Genomic DNA, 7915 nt, shown 5'->3' with positions numbered 1-7915 from the left:
TACTTTTTGGAGTATCTTGAGCATACCAATTCCAAAGTTGTTGAATAATGTGGATTTAGAAACTACTCATCAAGAGCTTTCCAATGATATGTCACATAAGGGGGGTTTGACAAAGTCTTTAAAGGGTTCACTATGCCTATCATGTTTTGATCGTACAAAATGGGAATTGGGATTTTCCCAAACTCCCTAATATGGTCTTCATGTGTGTTGTTAAAGGATGCCTAGAATATCTCAACCTTCCCCTAATGAAATGGCACATATCATTCCTTCCAAGGTCGCATACACGGAATCTATGGTTGCAAGAAAATTTGTAGAGTATATGTTCAAAATACATGGAATGCCTCAACAAATTATGAGTATTAGAGATGCCAAATTTATGGTTCATTTTGGTGGACACTATTGGAGCCCATGTGGACCAAATTTATGGGTTCATTTTGGTGGACACTATTGGAGCCCATGTGGACCAAGTTGACTCCTAGCATCGCTCATCAGCTAAAAATTTATTAGTGGAGTGGGTGGAGGCATATTGAGACACTATTGTCACATGACACCAACATGCATAGGATGATTGACCAGCAGCCTTTGGTGAATTTGCTTATAATAGCAACTACACAGCTATATGATGTGTTCCATGTCTCTCAATTAAAAGCATATGGAAGGGTTTATGCAATGAAGAGGCCTCATGGCAACTCGGCTCGATCTTGAAAGCTCATGAGGAGATTTTGGATGCATTTTCGTAAGCTAAATCGAAGGTGACAACAATGATTTAGCCTATTGGAAATTCTTATAAATCATTGTTAGAGAGCGTCATACTACTTGAGAATGAAGATATCTGCATTAATAAAAATGTGGACTTCATGTACGATCATGGAGAGCAATTTGGGGCTATTTTGACGACAAATGATGAAGTTTACAACCATTGGAGTCCATTTACAAGTATACAAAGTATGAAGATGCTCTCAAATTTGGAATGGATAAGCCCACGTATTCATTCATTTTTGGATTATTTGGTTCATACCTATGTGCATTGTCTATTAGATGAAATGTTTCGAGGCAAAACCTATGGGTGGGAATGGTTTGTAAGAAAGTGCCTATGAGCTATCTCTACCATAGGCTCGAGAGGTTATCAAATGTTAATAATCACTTTAGTAATCATAATCAAGATTTAAAGCTTTCATGGCTATGGTGTTCCTCTCCCACATGAGAGGTAGAGTGTAGACTCCTCTTGAGCCTAAACCATGTATACTATGGTGAATTAGTAATATAGTCCTTTCTTTCAAGGCATATACCTAAGGTTCATCTACAAAATATAGACTCCCCTTGACCCTAAACAATGTATACTTCGGTGAGTGAGTAATCTCCTTTCTTTCAAGTCATATACCTAAGGTTCATCTACAAAATCTATACTAGGGTACTCTAACTAATACTCCCTTCCATTTATTTAACAATAAATATCCTTGTTATCAAGTGGTACAGAAGTTAACTCAGTCCAAAATGTACGAGGTCTTTCAATTTTCTACCTCTAGATGTATATAGTTATAACAACACTTTGTTTCCAAGACAAAATAGGTCATTGAAAGTAACAAAATTGAAGGGTGAAATTTACAAACTATCAAGCAAAGAGGAGAGAAAGGCCAAAAACATGAGAATTGAAAAAAGAAGGCCTCACAAAACGATAAAGAGAAGAATTGTAGGTTTTCATAATCGTAGAGCAGAGGAGTAATTGAAATCCAGGTGATGCCATAGTACTCCAAAGTTTAATAGGCTAAAAAGTGATAAATAAAAAAATGCAAGTTGTCATGGTCATAGACGTAGAGAAGTAATTAAAATCCGGGCTACATGGCATAGTACTCCACAGTTAACATAGTCAAAAAGAGTTGGTGCAATCCTAAATACAAATGATGAAACATTGTAATGTAAACTTATACTACTTGAACTTAGTATGATGAAACATTGAAATATAAAGTTTATAATACTTGCAAAAGAGGGAAAGTGAGATATACAAGAAAGGGAATTTCCAAATTTGGAAATTGATGTGTAAAGTGACAATTAGGTGCTTTCAAAAGTGACATCCTAGTATCAAAAAGTGACTAGTAGATTTCAAAAGTTATATTTTAGCCTTTCAAAGTGACATTTTATAGCTCACCCAAATCTTTGATCACAACCCAACATTTTTTCCAAGTTGGCATCCTCCCATTAGACCCTTTACTAACCCTCTTTTAAATCATTAAGAGCATATTAGGGGGGTTTGAAAAAATTCCATTATTTTGGTAATTTCATTTTTAATCTACTTTTTCGACTGCCATTTTGGTTCGCCTGGGAGCCTTCGCGACCGTTGGTTTGCTCGCGCCCTCGCACCTGACACAGAGGTCTTCTCGGCCTTGGGCAACTTAAGACATGTATTAAATGTAGGAATATGGCTCATTCGGTTTGAAATGCAATATTCGTACATTTATATAATGTACGAATAATATAGCTTATCTGGTTTGAAATGGCATCCAGTAGCTAGTAAGTAAACAACTGTGCATTGTTTAGTCACATTTCAAGCAACCAAGGTCACGCTTGTCTTAAATGCGGTATTAAACTAATAATACTGGTCCTTGTGGCATGGACCCAGTAGCGATGGCAAAAACCGCAGGCTGCGTGAAGATAGATGATCCTGTTAATGAAAACCGGGGCTCGTGCTTGGTCTAATTAACAGAGTTCCACGACCTTGTCTTACGGGGTTAACCGTGTCAACCATGCATGCTACACGGATCACAATATAAATCGAGGCTTTGTACTAGGTTCAATATAAATCAAGGCTTTGTACTGGGTTCAATATTAATCCACTCATGATCGACATTCTTTAATCATACTTCTTCTTTTCAGCTTAGATTGGCTTGGCTTGGCTTTCTCTTATTAATCGCATCCTACACCACACCACAATTTGCTATTCTCTTCAGCCCAAATTTAATGACTATATTCTTCTCCATTCTTCAGATTCATTCTTTGTTGCTCCTCCTTGGATCGGCGCTTATACTAGTGCGTCTAGCCTGTGCAGGCTCCGTCGTCAATGACGACGGAACCATGACACACCATTTTGATTTCAAGGTAGCAATTATCTCAATTAAGCCACAAATTAGGCTTTCGGTCATTATGGTCAACACTTATAATTAGAGCGATTAATGATCGTTAAGATCAAACTTAATCATCATCAGTAGTAGTCAAATACGATCGACAAACTCTACGTATAGGAGTTTGATTATCAGTGCTTAGATCATGCTGCAGACGTAGTTATGACCAGGAGGACTAACGATAGAACGATCAAACTGATCAACGAAGAGTAGTACAGTTATAGGAATATTAATGCTTATAATCTAGCCGCTGTAAGTAATCATAAGACCAGGAATATCGATTCAGGATACAATTATAATTATGATCGTGTTTGCTTATGATCGATCAGGTGCATTACACCAACGTTACTCGCCTTTGCCATACCAAGCAGCTGGTGGCAGTGAACGGGCTCTTCCCAGGGCCTACTATCTACGTGCGGCAAGGGGACACAGTTAACGTGAGAGTGTCTAATCACGTGGTGGAAAACATATCAATTCACTGGTAATTATTATTATGATACTTCGAGACGATATACTTATTATAATAATTATGGTATATTAAATCATCCTTAATTGGGGTCTTCATGATTTCTTAAATTACCTTGTAATTATTCAGCAGCTGCTGTTGTAATGAGTAGATCAATGACCTTTCAAATTGTATTAATCTCGTAATGCGCCTGCATCAGCTTGAATATTTATCTATTACCGCTGCAGGCATGGAGTGAGGCAGATGTACACAGTTTGGTCCGACGGCCCCGCCTACATCACGCAGTGCCCTGTCCCCGCCCGAACACCCATTTCACACACAGCTTCAGAGTCGTACGAGAGCAAGGGACGCTCTTCTGGCACACCCATCTCAGCTGGCTCCGGGCAACCGTGTACGGCGCCTTCATCATCCTGCCCAAGTACGGCAAGCAGTAACCCTTTCCCCGTGCAACCCACCAAGGACTTCCCCATCATCCTAGGTAACTATTAGCCATACAGTATAATCATCACAATGTTAAGCTAATCATCACACTAGCCATGTATATCGCATAATCACATTATGTTAATACGCTAATCATCGATCATAGCCTATATATAGTGCATAATCACTCTGCTCAGCTAATCATCACACTAGCCATAGGATTAGAACTATATTGAAGGCAACCATACTAACTAGAGATAAAAGCTTCGGACTCTATATATATATAATCCGGCTGCACCTTCGTAGCAGCAACACTTAATTGAGGCTTACCTTGTGCAATGGTAAGCTAATTCGATCACTCGCAAGGGTTAGAGCTTAGGTGAATCTGTACTAGACTATATATAGCTAGAGATAAGATAGCACATATTCTTGTAATGTGGCCGCAGCAGCTGCACACGTACGTGCCACCCGCCCCTAGTTGAGAACAGTAAATTAATGCTTACCTTTCAACTTGATCTTGCAGGAGAGTGGTGGAACGTGGACGTGTTGGATGTTGAGAAATTTGCTCTAGCAGATGGGGGAGGCTACAACTTGTCTGATGCCACCACTATCAATGGGCAGCCTGGCTTGCTCTACAACTGTTCACAGCAAGGTGCAGAGGCCGAAAGCAGATCAAAGTTTAAACGAATTAATTATTTTGAACAAATCTACTTGTGACCAGCTTGCGTGATTAAAGTTTGATTAGAATTGTTGGTGTTTTCCCCAGATGTAACCAGTGTGAGGGTGAAGCAGGGGGAGACGTATCTACTGAGGGTGATCAATGCGGCCATGAATTTTCAGATGTTCTTTCAGGTCGCAAAGCATAAGTTGACAGTGGTGGAGACAGACTGCACACTGTGTAAGCCTTATACAACAGATGTGATAGTGCTAGCGCCTGGACAGACAGCTGATGTGCTAGTAACAGCAGACCAGGCGATTGATAGCTATGTCATGGCTGCATCCGCATACTCACCGGCTAGAGAAGACAAGGTCCCATACCCCAAAACCACCACAACCGCCTTGTTTATCTATGAAGGATCAGCTAATTCCACCACCACGACCCCCAACAACAGTAGTCAAGCTGTCGATCAGCGCCTCTATACTTTTCCCACCTTCATTCCGGCCGCTAATGGCTCTGATTATGCCCTTGATTATGTGGGGAGCTTGAGAAGCTTAAACAGCAAGGCGTATCCCTCGCTAGTGCCCCAGACCGTCAACCAAAGCTTCCTTTTCACCGTGGGATACTCGCTTGAAGAATGCCCGGCCGGACAAACCTGCTACGGCCCGCCGGAGGGACAAAAAATCTCTACGGCCATCAACAACATCACATTTGTCGCCCCCAACATCTCCATCTTACAAGTAAGAGATCTCATATTCAACTTAACGCCTCTACGGCAGCAGCTAATCATCGTTTGAAGCCTCATGATCTACGAAATTAATTAGTATACCTGCAATATTCACTAATCACCACATCATCATTGATCTTTGATGTGTGTAATCAAACATCAATTAACTAATCGGTATAAGCTTGCTTCATTTGACTTCTTCATACCTGCACCAGGCATATTACGAAAGCAAGAATGCTGCTGACTTGTTGCCGGGAATGTCCACCTCCACTGCAACGGACACCTTCGAGACCAATTTTCCCGGCGAGCCTCTATACCAATATAACTACACGGGCCCCTCTATAGAGGACAAGTTTGCAATCTTTGGGACCAAAGTTAAAGTAGTGGACTTTGAATCCAACGTGCAATTGGTGCTCCAAAACACACAAACCCTATTTTTTGAGAGCCACCCCTTCCATTTGCACGGCTATAACTTCTATGTGGTGGGCATGGGCCTAGGCAACTACAATGCATCATCAGACCCAGACCACTTCAACCTCGTTGACCCTCCTGCCACCATGAACACAATAGCCGTCCCACCAGGAGGATGGGTTGCTCTCCGCTTCTTCACCGATAATCCAGGTAAACTCACTCAGCTATATAAAACACGTATATACACAGATACCTTTCATTGCATGTGTTAACCCTGCATGATGATGCAATTGTTGATTCCATGTAAGATTGAGTATATGCATTATAACAAGTACATGCATACATGTATGTGTATATTGCACCTACATGTATACTTGTAATGTGTATAAATACCTTCCATTGCATACATTAACCTTGCATGCAATCGTTGATTCCTTGTGCTCTTGAGTATATATAGTACAAGTACATGCATACATGTACGTGTATACACACACCTACACGCATACTTGTAGTGTATATAGATACCTTTCATTGTTGCATACATCAACCTTGCCTGCATGCAAATTGTTGATTCCATGTCTTGAGTATTATATACATCACAGGTACAAGCATACATGTATGTGTTACATGTATACTTGTGATGTATATGTATACATTACAAGTACATGCATACATGCAGTCGATTCTTCTTTATAGGGTCACAATATTTCATCTGCTAGAGAAACATTTTGACATTTCATATTCTTTATCACGGGTGCTTTTTAACTAGGGGACACATCCACTTTCCATCTAGTTTCTAGCCGATACATCTCTGAGATGGGTACCATTGTGAAGTGCATTTATAAAGGTTTTTCTTGTAAATAGTGAACTTACGATAATTGAGTTTTACACATGATAGGAGTTTGGCTTATGCACTGCCACTTTGAGATGCATACATCATGGGGGATGCAAATGGTGTGGATTGTCAAAGAAGGAGACCGAAAACTCCCACCACCACCAAAAGACTATCCAAAATGCTAAACACTTGAAGACTATCCCAAATCCAACATTACCTTGCAAATGGACATCTACTTTTCAATAACATTACCTTGCAAATGGACATCTACTTTTCAATAACATTTACATCATGTTCACTAAGCATGTTGAGAAAAGGGATATACCGATGGACTCCATGGCACATGGCTATATTGCCTTTCCTCATAACTACAGTATTCTTTGTAACAAGCATAGAGTATTTTACAAAATCTATTTGGATTATTGTAATAAGAGGGAGCTACATTCAGTATGACACATGGCTCATTTGTCTTTCCTCGTAATTACACTCTTTTCAAGTGTAGAATAATCCAAATCTTTTAAAGGTTTAATAATTCCAAGTCATGTTTGTATAAAGAGGGAGTTGCATTCAGTATGCCACATGGTTCATTTGTCTTTCCTCGTAATTACAATCTTTTCGAGTGTAGAATAACCCAAATTTTTTGAAGGTTTAATAATTCCAAGTCATGTTTATATAAATTTTAATGAAAAGTAGTGCGTATAGTTTCAAACCAAAACACCTTGTTATAAACCCTTTTAAATTGTTAAAACCGTAAAATTTCATGGTTCTTCAACCATCTCTAATTATTATAATAACTAAACTTGTTCACTTCTTTTACATATTTTAGTATAAAATTAGCCTCATAAATGACATTGACAAGACTTGAAACTCTTAGGATCAGCACCTTTTTTATCATAAAAGTATCATAATAAAGGGGTTTTTGTTACATGCAAAATTTGTTTATTGAAAAAATATCCCAAAAAAATGATCACACATCATTCCAATACAAGCATTATATTTGCTAATCCACCCTATTAGTTATTCTAACTTATTTAAAAACTTACAATGTGTTGAATATTGTTAATATTTTAATAATACATGATCTATTGAAAAAATGTTAACTTAACTATTGTAAATCTATATTTTTAAGTAAAATTTACTAATAATTATAGATTATTATTTTATTTATATCACTCATTTAGGTAATAGTAATACCTTCCTTGCCTTTTATAATTTTATTAATGCATTTTTTTTTCATGTACCTTCTTAGTTTGTTTATTTGAGGCTCCAAGTTATTCACGCA

The 7915-nt window shown here is 38.6% G+C and overlaps 1 pseudogene; it reads left to right on the top strand.

Moving 5' to 3' along the window:
* The first annotated feature begins 2622 nt into the window (after positions 1–2622).
* On the top strand, positions 2623–6914 carry LOC147618349 (laccase-4-like; annotated as a pseudogene).
* Positions 6915–7915: the final 1001 nt, after the last annotated feature.

This window comes from Cibotium barometz, chromosome 35 (genome assembly GCF_041138505.1).
Source record: "Cibotium barometz isolate CiBa-2024 chromosome 35, ASM4113850v1, whole genome shotgun sequence".
In the NCBI taxonomy this organism is placed as follows: domain Eukaryota; kingdom Viridiplantae; phylum Streptophyta; class Polypodiopsida; order Cyatheales; family Cibotiaceae; genus Cibotium; species Cibotium barometz.
The sequence above is the reverse complement of the archived record's forward strand: the minus strand, read 5'-3'. Positions and strand labels throughout refer to the sequence as shown.